Here is a 14,490-nt window from a genome sequence, read left to right as displayed (position 1 = left end):
ATAAAAGTTTACGTACTCCACCCACGTGGTACCGGGGATCTTCTTGCAGTCTCTGAACCTCTGTCGGTACATCTCGGGGGTGAGGCCATACCGGGTGAGCAGGGCGTCCTTCATGTGGTCATAGGAGGACATCACGTCCTCGGCCAGCTCTAGCAGGGTGTCTCTTCCTTCGCTGACGAATCGCCCCCATAAGCCGGCACCCCAATCTTTTCGCGGGATGCGGTGCGCGGTCATGGCAACTTCATACGCCTTGAACCATTGCTGGATATCGTCATTTTTGTAGTATTCCTTGACGATATCCTTGGGAATGTGGACCTTCGGGTCGGCAGGAGGTGGAGGGTTCCGGGTTACCGCGGCGCCAGCCTCTTCGATCTTGGCTTTGATCTCTAGTTCTTTGAGGCCACGTTCGTGTTCGTACGTGAGCTTTTTTTCTTCCAATTCTCTTTGCCTCCGCCTCTCTTCTAGGTCTCCCTCTAATCGTAGTTGCTCAAGAGCCATTTTCTTTTCGGCTAATTGGAGTTCCCCGTCCAGCCGGAGTCGGGCGAGCTCTAGTTCATGGAGCCGACTCCTCTCTCGCTCTCGGGCGTCTTCATGGGAGAGGCCCGGTTCTCCGTTGGCGGTTCTTTCTTCTATTGGGGTTATGACTGTACTCAGGGGTACCTCTAGGACAATGTCATCGTTAGTTTGAGGCGGAGTCGCTCCGGTCTCCACCCATGTTTGCAGCGCTTCTTTAAAATCGTCTTTGGTGCTTAGTCCGGTGGTAGCGATACCCAGGGCTTTGCAGAATTGCTTGAGTTCTTTATGGGTGTAATCCTCTAATCGTTCCTTCTGGAATTCTGCGGTCGTTCCGGCTTCTTTAGTACTCATGGTTGCTGTGTGTCTCTGTTAGTAGTGGCGAGTTACTCGCTGTACGATTTGCGCGGGCTCGGATCCCGTCGCTTGCCACCAATGTTGGAAAGGCGATCCCAGGGGAGACAGAAGGTGTCTGACTGCCCGCCCCGAGACCCACCTCTCTCTATGGAATAGGCCGAGCGCCGTAGGGAGGCCTCCTTGGCGAGGCTCCTCTCCTACAATCGTACCAGCTTGAGCAATCACACTACTTACAGAAGGACACCACACAGGAGGAATATTCACAAGAATCTTTATATAAGTAATTAAGGCAAGTTCTTGGCAGGTTTAGCAGGCAGGGATCGAGGGATCCGTAAAGTCTTGGTTTCGGGGATAGGGGGTAGCGGGACAGTCTTGGCACCAACTGGTGCGTAGATAGTTCAAGGGCTCAGGCCGCGACAGCGTCAGCAGGGCCTCGAGGATGGTTCAGTTCGGACAGGCCGCGACAGCGTCAGCAGGGCCTCGAAGATAGTTCAGCTTGGTCAGGCCGCGACAGCGTCAGCAGGGCCTCGAAGATGGTTCAGCTCGGTCAGGCCGCGACAGCGTCAGCAGGGCCTCGAAGATGGTTCAGCTCGGTCAGGCCGCGACAGCGTCAGCAGGGCCTCGAAGATGGTTCAGCTTGCAAGAGCCGCGACAGCGTCAGCAGGGCTCAGAGGTTCCAGGTTCCAGAGTTCTTATCAGGATCAGCCGCGACGAGGTCAGCAGGGCTTCGACTCCAAGATACAACTGAAGTCCTAATCCAGGGCTGGCCCAGATATAGGACTGGAGTCCCTTGATGTCCGGACCCTCGTGCCTGGGGGTCAGAGGGGCCGGGATGAAGGTGTCCAGACACCCAGCAGTGGGGAGGAGCCAGTGCCCAGGGAGGCTGAAGGGCGATCGATACCAGGCGTCCGGGGACGGCTGGAGGCCCATCGAACCTCCCCTCCTCTGGGAATCCGCCAAGTGGCCACTTTACCACCTGGGAAGATCTTGGTGCCTCGATGTCTGGGCTTCGCTTGGGCCGGGGCCAGGGATGGCTGCGGCCATGTGCTCGGGACGTGGTGGGCCCAAGATGGAGTCGGGCCAGAAATGGTGGCCTGGCATGGTCGCCGGACCGGCAGTGTTGGCGAGCAGGGTCCGCCGGGGTCCCAGGGGGGAGAGCCGTGGGTTGCCAGGGGGGCTGCTCTCGTCGATGGTTCGTGTTCAGGGGGGTCGACAGCGGGTCGACGGAGGGCCGATGTCGTCCCGGGCCCGCCATGCGGGAGGGGTAGGACCACGCCACGAGGCCGAGTCCAACAGCTAGCAACTCCAAAAGGTTGATATGCCAAGTCTTCTGATGAGCATTCCATTTGCAGTTTACGGAGTCCTTGAAGGTGCGCGACCCACCCTTCGAGGGAGGCGTCCGGGGTGATGACGAAACTTGGGAGCCTCCACTAGGAATGAGAGGCCTGCTGCAACGTTCCTTTTGCAAGACCACCATAGCAATGCTTTCCGTATCTGAGGAGTGATGCGGATGAGATCGTCGAAGGACCCTGAAACCTGTAGCCATTGTTTGTTGAGCTCCTCTTGCAAGGGTCTCATCTTGAGACAACAGTTGGGGACCAGGGGAATGCAGGATGAGAGCATCCCCAGAAGTGACTTGAACTGTTGGACAGAAACACACTTTTTAGGTCGAGCTATTTATATCTCTGACATTGTAGGGGAAACAAACTCTTTGACCAAGCGGATTCCAAGCGGATTACGTCCAGTTCATGTGGTGCACTCGTGTGAGACACGCGTGCACAAAACCCATCAGCCTCGCTCCCATTCGTCAAACATATCAGCCTCGCAGCACCAGACTTCACGTGCACTTCATGTTATCCAATCGAGTGAGACGCACGTAGCCTCACACCCATTTGCTCCCAAGGAATCCCTTCCGCTGCCCCCCCCCACCTCACAACCACCATTTGTCGCATGCATCATACCCGCCACAGCGAGAGCTTCAGACTTCAAAGGAATGCTCTCCCTCGCCCCCCTCTGCGCAATGCCAGTTGTCTCTCTTACACCATCAGACATCAAAGGCTGCTGCTCAACCGCCCCCCACCCCCCCACAGCAATGCCGCATCCAACAAGCGCAGACTCTGCTCCTCTTCCAAAACAAATAAAACCAGTGAGTGCAGAACTTCATCAGTTCCCGACAAGAATGCTTGCCGTGTTCATTCTACTTAAGGCCCTGTCTGTACCTCTCCCACCATTATCGGGTGCTGCTTACTCTTTCGCTCTCCTGGTGCCCGTCCTCTCACGTGCCCTCTCCCTTGTCCCCTGTGTTTCTTGTGCGCACACTTCAAATGTGAAAGCATCTGGTTTCACTGGTTGACGAGCATCTATGAGGGCTTTTAGCAACTTACTTTCTTCCCTAATTTAAGTGGTTGCTTTATAAAGTTCCATGTGCCGTTATATTGATTTTCACTTCACGCTTCTCATTTAGGTGTGTTCTTTTTAACAATCTCGGCATTCACTTATTGTTGTTACACCCACCTCTATTATTTTGGAAACCTAAACTGCATTAGAGCTATTGAATGATGTTCCGAGAAAATACACAGGTTTGCTCACCTGTAACTGTTCGGAGTTATGCTTTTGTTTTGTAAAGCATAGATTTGATATCCTTAAGCATCATGTTCACCCACAGTACAGTTTGAATACCTGCTGTTAATATGAGATGCCGGTTAATTTTCTCTTATATATCTTAGGACAAAAATAAATAAGCATTGAAAATCACTTAATCAGAATGTGTCCGTCCATAATGCAACTGGTGCTCATGTAAAGCGCTCTGATTACCTTTGGGTCGAGTATTCTGCATCTCCACGCCAACCCTTCTTTCACCCCTCTTCTCTCCTTTCTCTTTCCTACCCTCTATCTGTCCTCCTTATTAGCTTCCCACAGCATCACTCAATGCCACAGCATCACTCAGCACCACTCAACGCCACAGCACCACTCAGCGCCACAGCACCACTCAGCGCCACAGCATCACTCAGCGCCACAGCATCACTCAGCGCCACAGCATCACTCAGCGCCACAGCAACACTCAGCGCCACAGCAACACTCAGCGCCACAGCAACACTCAGCGCTACAGCAACACTCAGCGCCACAGCAACACTCAGCGCCACAGCAACACTCAGCGCCACAGCAACACTCAGCGCCACAGCATCACTCAGCGCCACAGCATCACTCAGCGCCACAGAATCATTTAGCGCTACAGCATCACTCGGCACCACAGAATCACTCGGCACCACAGAATCACTCGGCACCACAGAATCACTCGGCACCACAGAATCACTCGGCACCACTCAACGCCACAGCACCCCTCAACGCCACAGCACCCCTCAACGCCACAGCACCCCTCAACGCCACAGCACCACTCAACGCCACAGCACCACTCAACGCCACAACGCCACAGCACCAATCAACGCCACAGCACCACTCAACGACACAGCACCACTCAACGACACAGCACCACTCAACGACACAGCACCACTCAGCGCACAGCATCCCTCAACGCCACAGCACCCCTCAACGCCACAGCATCCCTCAACGCCACAGCATCCCTCAACGTCACAGCATCCCTCAACGTCACAGCATTACTCAACGTCACAGCATTACTCAACGCCACAGCATCACTCAACGTCACAGCATTACTCAATGCCACAGCATCACTCAGCACCACTCAACGCCACAGCACCACTGAATGCCACAACATCACTCAGCACCACTGAAAGCCACAGCATCACTCAGCACCACTGAACACCACAGCATCACTCTGTGCAACCATTCAACAACAACTGGTTCTAATATGTTCTCTCAATGTTTCAAGCTTTATTACAAATGTCAAAAAAGATGTTAATATTTCACTGCTGTTCTTGGATTTTCATCACAATAAAATACACTGAACATAATCTTCCAAAAAGTTATTTTCAAAAGTTTAAGCTATTGCCATTATAAATTACAATAACTTTTATTTAAGTATTAATTATTAAAAAAAATATAAGCCATTGTTATTTGTAATATTAATACATCTAAGTCATGTAAATACAACACATATTGCATTACAAATTATAGATGTCACGTTTGTGAAAGTGAAAGCTACTGGCATTGTGAATGACAAAGCTATTAATTTCGCTATTTTCAAAACCAACACATAAATAAAATATTTGTCATTTACAATACCAATGGCTCAAACGTTCGTAATGCGAGACCTATTGCATTGCAAATGCTTGTTTTATCGTAGTAGTTGGGCAAGCTTGCAAAGCTTTTGTTGTCTTTTCTTTGAGACAAAGGCTTGTGTCCTTAGAGTGTCTATGGTGGCCCCTAGCAACATTCTTGTTTGCGAGGGGATGAGTGAGACTTGTCTAGATTGATGGGGAGACCCAGAGATTGGAAAAGTGACAGACATCTCTGAGTATGGGCGTTTGCAACTGTGAAAGAATTCGCCTTGATAAGGCGGTTGTCTAAATAAGGAAAAATTTGAATCCCCTCTAGCCGAAGGTATGCAGTCACCGGTGCCAATACCTTGGTGAAGACACGGGGCGCGGAATGTAGTCCAAAGGGAAGGACGTTGAACTGGAAGTCCCTCCCAGCGGCTCTGAACCTCAAGAACTTTCTGTGTCTGGGTAAAATCTGGACATGAAAGTAAGTGTCTTGGAGGTCGAGGGTGGTAATATGATCCTCCACAGTGAAGAGTTGAAGGACTTCTTGGAGAGTCAACATCCGGAAGGATTTCTTTTTGAGATATTTGTTTAGGGAACGAAGGTCCAGAATGGGGCGCCATTCTCCAGATTTCCTTTTTATTATAAAGAATCTGGAATAGAAACCGGTGCCTTTTTGTAATTTGGAACCACTTCGATCGCTCCCTTCCTTATCATCAAATTTATTTGAGAGAAAAGCTCTGTGAGATAAGCTGGAGGCGGGTCTTTGGGAGGAGAATTCGGAGGAAGTTTGACAAACTGTAGAACGTGGCCTCTGGCCACAATGTCCAAGACCCATTTGTCTGTGGTTATAGCAGACCAGGCTGAGTAAAAATGGGTGATCCTTCCTCCAACTTTTGTAGGAATGAGCGGTAGAGCAGGTAGCAGTTGTCACTGCTTCTTAGACGTGTCACGCCAGCGGTTGGAGGACTTCTTTCTGTTCTGTGTATATGATGTAGTTGGTTGTTACCTGAAGGACTGTTGTCTCTGAGAAGAGTAATGTTGGTTACCTTGATAGGACTGGTATTGTCTTGACTGGTTATAGCCTCCTCGACTGGAGAAGGATCCACAGCCTCGAAAAGGCGGTTACGGAAACTGAAGAGTACCGAGAGATCTTGCTGTCTCAGTATCTTTTTTAATGGCTTGGAGGGCATCATCAATATGCTGGCCAAAAAGAGACTCGCCGTCAAAAGGCAGGTCAATTATTTTCATCTGAACTTCCTGACGAAATGAGGTGGATTTCAACCAGCCCTGTCGCCGCAGGACCGCAGCACCGGCCAGTTGCCAAAAACCAGTAGACGCAACATCCACAGCAGAATCGATAATCTCAGCCGAGATTCGTTCTGCCTCCTGGAGGATTTTGAGCGCTTCTGCCTTGGAGGGCTCAGGTAACATCTTGATGAAGGGAGAGATGTCTGACCACATCTGTCTATCATAGCGGCCTAAGATGGCCAGCGAGTTAGCTGTACGGACATGGCCGCCGTGGTTGAAACTTTCTTCCCAATGGAGTCTCCCATCCCGATCAGGGGAAGCCGACAATGGAGAGGAGGGGTTCAGTGCTCGGCGTTGTGCTGCTTGGGAGATAACGGAATTTGCCTTATGCTGACCTATCAGACATGCTGGTGAATTATCCGGTGCATTGTATTTCTTTTCGAGACGAGACAGGACCGCAGAAATGGAGGCAGGAGTCTTCATGACTTTTAGTCCTTCCTGCCAAATAAAGTCAATAGTTGGGTTTGTTCTAACTTGTCTCCTCGGCTGGTCTTTAAAATCGTAAAGGAAACAATTATCTTTCTTGGTTTCCACAGGAATGAGGAACCGTTGCGCAGCTCTCTCCATCAGAACATGAAAACCTCCTATGTCAACTGGAGGGGAGTCAACAGGAGTAGAAGGAGACGGAGTTTGTATTTGATAGTCATCCCATTCCGTAAGGAGTGATCTGTCATCCAATTCTCTTTCTTCCCTGTCATTGTCCGTGGTGTGAGCTTCCAGAGGGTGATCGGACACCGAAGCCACCGGAGAAACTGGTCTGGGCGACCTCAGAACTGATGAAGATTGAGGAACGGGTGTTGGTGGGACAGAAGACACAGATTCAGATGGAGGAAATCGGCGATCGTAGTCATCCAACATGTGCTGCAAATTGTTTAGAAGAGATAGAGGCATTTGTGCAGTAGGGTTGACTCTGGAGCTGAAAGAGCAGTCTTAGGGTAGTAGTCATCTTCTTGATCTTCATTATGATATTTAATGAAGAGCGCGGAAGGGCTGCTGGCAGTACGAAATCTATCGTCCGGATCAGATTCTTCCTCATCTGTCGCATAATCCAATAACTGTTCGGGCAACGAAGAGGAACTGTACTAGGGGAGGTGCGAACTGGAGAGAGGACCTCCAAGGAAGATCTGTGTCTTTGAAGCAAGGAAGGCCCTACTGTTGACGGTGGCAATGGTGTAGACGGTACCGTAGATGACTTTGAGGATGCTGTGGCTGAAGACCAAACCTGAAGATCAGTGCATGAAGATAGAAGCGTCGACGAGGCAGTCGTTGACGAGGAGGGCGTAGACAAGGTGGCCATCGACAAGGCAGCCGTCGACGAGGCAATCGCCGATGAGGCTGTTTTATTCACCTCAGTCACTTCCTTCTCTTCCTCGTCGACAAAGAAGTTGAAGTCTGCCGTCGACGTCCCTTCGTCGACGGCAGACTTCAACTTCTTTGTCGACGAGGAAGAGAAGGAAGTGACTGAGGTGGTTGGTCTCACGGAGACAGACACCAGCATCGACGGCAAGGAAGCCGACGACAGAATCATTTGAGGCTTTAGAGATGAGAAAGTTGCAGTTGACGTCGTTGTCGCGGTGATGGCAGGCTTCGCCGACGAAGACATCATCGTCGAGCTCGTTGACGAGGGACCATGTTTCTGAGGTACATCTCTGTCAGAAATGGGTTTAGAAGCCTGAAATGTCGCAGTCTTTCTCGGGGGTGTAGAGGGCAGCGTTTTATCCTTACTAGGTGGTGGAGACTTTTTAAATGTGGAAGGCAACTCAGCACTCTTAGAGGTGTGCTGTTTTTTCAACACCTTAGCCCCAGGAGAAGTCAAATCTGTGTCGTGTATCCTCTTCCTAGAGGTAGCAGTCCTGACAGAGGAAACACTTCCAACATCAGATAAGGGCTTCTCTTGGTCCTTAATCTTCTGTAGCAACAGAACTAGACGTCCCTCTTTGTCCCTCAAGGTCTTTTGAGGGAAAGTTCTGCACATTTTGCAGTCTCTCACCTGGTGCTCCGGATATAAGCAGTAAAAGCACTTCTTGTGGGGGTCTTCAGAAATCAGCCGGAGCTTCCCACAAGACTCACAAGGTCTAAAGAGAGATTTCTTAGAAGAAGACATCATAAAATGAAGAAATTCTGAAGAAACCTGAGAAGTACTGAGCATAGCTCAGGGAGACTCCCTTCACATGACGTGCGGTAGAAAATCTGAGAGCCTGAGCCTCTGAGGAGCACATTCTGGAGGGTGCTGTCGCCTGATTGGCTGCAGTTTGGACTATATATAATGACTTTGACGAGTCATGAAAGTGGAAGATTTTTCCCCATTAACTTCTAGCTATGTTACTTTCTGGTTCTACTTTACCTAGGATATGGTTATTTTATGCTTATTTTTTGCAATTTGTATGTAGCGTGGGACGACAACAGGGAATGATTCAAGCATGTGAATCTATCAAAGATACCCCAATACTGGAGAAGGGGGGCCTGCTCCCTTCAACAGGAGAGGCTAGGAGACGCATTACAAAGGTGGCAGGGCCTTTGAAGCTCCCCACCATGTGAACACCTCCACCGAGGGAAGGTATTGTTCTCAACTTCAGAATTCGCAGGCACTCTCTCCATGAGGTCAGAGCACGGTCTGGTTGTAGCAGGCTTGAGCCAGTCGGAGACCACACTAAGGATTGGTAGGTTTCAGGGGACTCCTCTAAGGAGTAATCTGTGTGCAATTTTTAATAAATCTGACACTGGAATCAGTGCAGGTTTAGTATGGTGAGATTTTTGGTACCAAACGCCCCATATTTCAGTGAGGCCATCATGGAGTCGGGAAACTCATAATGACAAGTGTCCAGCCCATGTACTTACTATGGCTTCTCTGGTGACTTACAATATCCAGGAATCAACCATGATATTGCAGGGGCAAATCTGCTCATGCAGATATGCCCTTACAGTAGATATAGTGCACCCCGCCTTAGGACCAAGGCCTGCGAGAGGTGTGTCTTACCTATATCTCATGCAGTGTCTGTGGACACAGCACACAAGGGTGTGTGGCTATGTTAACTCTTGAGTTTTGTCTGCATCCAGGCACGAAGGCTGCAGTGACAGTATGCATGTGCTTTGTGAGGGGTCCCTTAGAGTGACACAATTTGTGCTGTAGCCCCTATGGACCCAATTGTGGTAACAAAGGTACAGTGTAGGAGATCTAGGACATTAAATTTTGACTGGAAGTGATCATAGTCCCTGCCTATCAGGTCCCATCATTTTTAGGCAAAAAGTGGGGGTTAACCATGTCCAAAAGAGGTACTTTCCTACAAGGGTACTTCGTTCTTAGTCACTGAACCACACAAATGGAACATCTGCTTTTGGGTGCAGAAGGCAGCCAGGAATTAAGTTCAATGAATAACAGATTGGCTATGCCAGATCCAGGCTCTGCCCCTTCCACTTGCTGTTAGGTCAGTTCTTTAGCCACAGGAATCTGAAAATAGTTTTAAGGCTAGAAATGAGTATAAGGGAAATACAGAGGGCTATATGACTTCAGAATCTGGAATAATTATGGCAAGCAGATTGCATGTATTCCTCCATCCCAGCATCTTCAGTGCTACCTCTGGAGCCTAATAAAAATATTCTTAAATGTGGCTTGCACCAGGGAAGTAGCAAGCATTATGTTCATGAAAATAGGTAGAGGACCTTACATAGCAATGCAATAGGACAGCACCTCAGGAAGGAAATGTGTTTCTTCTGGAAGCATGGGTGCCTTTTAGCAGGGCACAAGTCGGGGTTACACCTGGGTCAACATGGTCCAATCACAATTTTCACGGGGTGGACACCATCAACCCTGCAAGAAGCAGGCCCGACTGAAATATGCTGAACTTATCACGGTGGAATTTTCAGATACAAGGGAACATTCTGCAGCACCTTCACCTTGTCTGCTTTTCTTTTTAGCAACAAGGTGTAGGCAGCGAGGGGGCTTTCATATTTCAGGCTCCAGCTGGGACCAAAACGAAGGCTGAGTTATCAGTCCTCCTTTTGTTTCACTACCCTGACTAAAAGCTATCGGAGTCTCACACCTAGATGCAAATGCAAGGGAGGGGATGCAAAGGCATACAGCTTGTTATCACTTCACAAATATGAGAGGCATGCTTTTGCACGTTGTTCAATCCCTGTATAGAAGAGATATGTATGTACTGTAAGAATGTCAGATGTGTTGGTCTGTTCTAGTATTTACACAAATGACAATTTATATACCACTATTTTGTGTTTCATTCCCTTTATAGCGCTACTCATCCTAATGCAGGGTGTCAGAGCGCTTTACATCACACTTACACATTATGCATTGACAATAAATCCTATAAATGTGTAGATTAATGTACAAGATGTATTACCGAAGAGAGTGAGAGTTACAAGGTGAAGAAGTCACATATCCTTCATAGCTTGGTGTGCTATATTAGAAGGATTACAATGTATGAACTGCGAGTAACATCATTATTTCTTTATTAAAAGCAGTAACTCACCTACTACATAAAATAAAAGATCTGTCATCTGCATTTTAGATGAGGAGCGTTGCAGGAGATGCATTAACCCTCTACGCTTCTTTGATACAAAACTGGAACTAGAGGAAACACAGGTCTCTCCAGCAAATGCATTACCCTCCAAAGTAATCTTACAATTACTATTGTTCCTTGGGATATACATGGCACTCAAAGATCTTTGCAGCAGGTGACTTAACCCCATACAATATTTTAAAATGCAGAATTTTCAACCAATTAAGTAGAATAGATTTCCAACGATGTTTCTCCTTGTTGCCATCTTCTATGCGGTAGAGTTTAAAAAAAATAAATGTATAAATTGGGGCCCACATTTTGCATCAGGGTTCTAATTTGTTAAATCTCATAATGCACTCAAATGTACTCATGATAGACCTGCAAAACGTGTGTGAAGTGTTAAGACCTGATGTCACTTCTTGTGATGTCAATTCCTGTGATGTTGTACTGTAATGTCAAGCACCATGATGTCACTTGCATACTGCCTAGCTTGATTAGTCTCCACACTTCTTTTTTTAGGACGTGTGCCCTACCATTTAGTAGGACAATAACTCGTAAAATAACTGACTTAGGGGGTTTGGTTTGCAGCAGTTTTTCTTTTGCAGGTTTCTACATTGACTTTATCGGATAGTGTTTGAGGCTACCATTGTGACACGCACTTCTGCACCCGGACACATAAGGGCAGGTAATTCCAAACTGCTGATGGTTCTTTAGACCTTGCCCCTAATCACCTTAAGTCAAGAAGAGTAACCCTGAAAAAGTGGTAAGTGCACCAATGCAGTGAATGTTTCTCCCATAGGATAACATAACCGCATTCGAGGCTCATGCCTCAAATCTGACAGCTGTGATTTTCTACTGTTTTCCCTGAAAAATCTATAACGTCTAATGTACTTACCTGATTCTGATGATCTTGGTGTCTAAAATGAATATGCTACTTACCAGTATGCATCTGTTCTTGGCATGTAGGGCTGCTAACATTCATATCTAGTGCATAGATCGCCGCCTAGTGTTGGGTCCGGATGATTGCACATTGTTGTCCTGGAAGAGTCTTCGAAGTATCACGAGATAGGTGGCTCCTCCCCTGGACTACAGTGCGCATGGGCATCAACTCCATCCCCAGATTGTTTTTAGCCATTGTGGCAGAGATGGAGTGAAATAGTGTAAAGGATGTCCATGCTAATGATGAATGCAAGAGAGTATCTGCAGCCGCTACGGGCACCGGGGAGGAGGGCGGGCGATATGAATGTTAGCAGCCCTACATGCCAAGAACAGATGCATACGGGTAAGTAGCATATTCAGTTCGAGGCATGTGGGCTGCTAAATTCATATCTAGTGCATAGAATACATAGCAGTCCCTCCATTAAGGGCGGTTGCCCGTGCCAGCTGCAGAAGTTTGAAAAAGTGTCTTGAGAACAGCCTGTCCTACAGCAGCTTGCTGTTTGGAATGCACATCAACACAGTAATGTTTGGTAAATGTGTGTGGTGTGGACCATGTGGCTGCTCTACAAATGTCTTCCAAAGGAATGTTCCCCAGGAAAGCCATGGACGCCCCCAATTTGCGTGTGGAGTGCGCCCTTGGGGGTATTGTTAAAGTACGCTTAGCCTTTTGATAACAGATTTGGATGCACTTAACAATCCACCTGGCTATTCCTGCTTTGGAAATGGGGTTGCCTTTGTGTTGTGCTGAGAAGGCAACAAAAAGTTGTTGTGTTTTCCTAAAGTGTTGAGTTCTGTCAATGTAGTACATCAACGCCCTCCTAACGTCCAGTGTATGAAGCATTCTTTCCGCTACTGTTTGTGGGTTTTGGAAGAATGCGGGCAGGTCAATAGTTTGGTTGATATGAAACTGTGACACCACCTTAGGAAGGAATTTGGGGTTAGTGCGGAGCACCGCCCTGTTTGAATGTATTTGGATGAATGGCTCTTGGATTGTGAGCGCTTGCAGCTCACTAACACGTCTGAGCGATGTAATAGCAATGAGAAAAGCCACTTTCCATGTTAGAAATTGAATTTCGCAGGAGTGCAGTGGCTCGAAAGGTGGACCCATCAGCCTAGTGAGGACCACATTGAGGTTCCACACTGGAGCTGGTGGTGTTTTTGGAGGAATGACTCGCTTCAGTCCCTCTAGGAAGGCTTTAATGGCAGGCAACCTGAAAACAGAGAGATGCTGCCTATTCTGGAGATAAGCCGCTATGGCGGATAAATGTATCCGAATGGAAGCGTACGCTAGATTGCATTTGTAAAGATGTAACAAATAGCAGATGATGTTAGGAATGGATGCAACTAGCGGGTTGATATTGTGGTCTGTACAGTAAATGACAAACCGCTTCCATTTCGCTGCATAGCAAGCTCTGGTAGTGGGCTTTCTTGCCTCCCGGATGATGTCCATGCATTCTGGAGGCAGGTTGAGGTAGTCAAATTCTAAGACCTCAGGAGCCAGATCGGCAGATTGAGCTGTTGCGGATCTGGATGCTGAAGGTCGCCATGGTTCTGCGTCAAGAGCCTGGATGTGAGATGCAGCCGTTGATGCGGTACCACGGAGAGTTCTAGAAACGTGGTGTACCATGGTTGGCGTGCCCATGTTGGAGCAACCAGGATGAGAGTCATCGAGTGTTGCTTTAGCTTTCTTGCCACCAGCGGAATGAGAGGCCCTGGGGGAAAAGCGTACGCAAATTTGCCTGACCAGTTCATCCATATCGCATTCCCTTGCGATTCCGGGTGAGGGAACCTGGCGGCAAAGCTTTGGCATTTTGCGTTTTCCCTTGTGGCAAACAGGTCTATCTCTGGATGACCCCACTGCTGGAAGTACGGGTGGAGTACTGATGGATGTATCTCCCACTCGTGCATTTGATGGCTGTATCTGCTGAGCAGATCCGCCATCTGATTGTCCTTGCCCGGGAGGTGTTCCGCCATGAGGAAAATGTTCCTTTGAATGGCCCACTTCCACATGCTCTGAGCCAGATGAGACAGCTGTGGCGAGTGAGTACCTCCCTGTTTTTGGATGTAGTACATGGCTGTCATGTTGTCCGTCCGGATCAACACGACTTTGTTGCACAGGTGTACTTTGTGAAGGACTTTAGCGCCATGAAGATTGCCATCAATTCCAGGTAGTTGATTGCAACTTCTGTTGCTGGGTGGACCACAGTCCCTGCACAGTGTAGTGGAGCACATGAGCTCCCCACCCTTGGAGAGATGCGTCCGTCGTTAGGATAATCTGTGGCACTGGCTCTTGGAACGGTCGTCCCTTGCAAAGGTTGTGTGGATTCCACCAATGCAGCGAGTTGTATGCCCGACCGGTCACCAACACTATGTCAGTTGTCCCTGAGCCTGAGTCCACTGATTTGCCAAGCATTCCTGGAGCGGACGCATGTGCAACCTCGCGTGCGGGACTATGAAGATGCAGGAGGCCATCATGCCTATCAACTGCATGAACACTCTCGCTGGTAGGGAGTGTTGCGGTCTGAACCTCTGAATCAGCGATTGAATGTTGGCGACCCTGACTGGGTTTGGCTGAGCCATAGCAGTCAGGGTGTTTATTGTCGCGCCCAGATACTGCCGCACATGGGCTGGTTGAAGGTGCGACTTTGGGTAGTTTAGCGAGAACCCCAGACTGTGAA

General features: G+C 48.6%; 1 protein-coding gene across 5 annotated transcripts in view; it reads right to left on the bottom strand.

Annotated features, from left to right (window-relative positions):
• LOC144762305 (exportin-5-like) overlaps positions 1-14,490 on the bottom strand; it is a 2,106,094-nt gene that overhangs the window by 1,718,288 nt on the left and 373,316 nt on the right. The gene's annotated exons all lie outside the window — the stretch shown is intronic.

Source organism: Lissotriton helveticus, chromosome 6, assembly GCF_964261635.1.
Source record: "Lissotriton helveticus chromosome 6, aLisHel1.1, whole genome shotgun sequence".
Lineage (NCBI taxonomy): Eukaryota > Metazoa > Chordata > Amphibia > Caudata > Salamandridae > Lissotriton > Lissotriton helveticus.
The sequence above is the reverse complement of the archived record's forward strand: the minus strand, read 5'-3'. Positions and strand labels throughout refer to the sequence as shown.